This window comes from Pseudochaenichthys georgianus, chromosome 12 (genome assembly GCF_902827115.2).
Source record: "Pseudochaenichthys georgianus chromosome 12, fPseGeo1.2, whole genome shotgun sequence".
Taxonomy (NCBI): Eukaryota; Metazoa; Chordata; class Actinopteri; order Perciformes; family Channichthyidae; genus Pseudochaenichthys; species Pseudochaenichthys georgianus.
The window spans coordinates 630,533-631,610 of NC_047514.1; positions in this window are offsets into that span (position 1 = coordinate 630,533).

The window sequence follows — 1,078 nt, forward strand, 5'->3', positions numbered from 1 at the left end:
TGCACATGACCTAATAGTCTTAGTTTCAGCGTTGCTTAATGGCACGTGAAGGTCTCCATGCTAAAAATATCCAAGCCCCAAAATAAATGGTGTTTTATAATCATAGCAATTCTACATGATGAGCTGCCAGATCGTAAGCTTGCCTTAGCCGTACAACTGTCAGACACAATTACATTATTTATTTATTCCTCCTCTATCCAATAGCTCAGCACAAGGCTTCTTCTAGTCTGTGGTGTTAATGGTTATTTGTCTCCAGTGTGTTATTTTATTTAGGAACAATTGCTTCACATCAAGTTAATCACAATAGTGTATATGTGTAAACATAATAGTTTGTGTCTGAATAATTGAAATAAATAGTCTTGTTTCTATTACCAGCTGCCGTTTCCTCAGATCATTGCCTTGAACAAGCTGCCCTCTGGTGGTCTTTAGCATTATAACTCAGGTTTGTCAGATAGTCATTTGATAGTAACATATGGACCAGGCATCATAGCGGTCACCTCACATGTGACCTCAGGTGGTCCACAGCCCCGATGCTCCTCTCAGGTTATATAAGGTCTGATAATGTTCTTTCAGAGGACACATTACTGATGCTTCACCAGTGTGTCTTTGCAGATGGCAGAACATACTGACATTCATATTGACAGAGGTTTTAGAAGCAGGTTCAGTTTTGTACAGCTTAAATCATAATGTTGTGAGGTGTACATAACAATGGGGTATTGATTAACAACAGAGTATGCTGGGATAAGTCCCTATAGGAAGAAGCATAGCTTGCAGGAAGTAGTGCTGTGGATGCAGAGTCCTGTCACACAATTACTGTAGCACGTTGTTCTTAAGTGAGACTGAAACCATACCATGGGTATTGTTTTGTAGGACAGATTTTAATCACAAGTGTATTGAACATTTTGCCGGGTTGTATCCTCTACTTTCATTGTGCAGAGTGTTTGCAGGGTGGCCATAGTATCCATTACAAAGGATGCTGAGCCCAGCAGTCTTTCACTGGCATGGCCTACATTTGGCACACACACACACACACACACACACACACACACACACACACACACACACACACACACACACA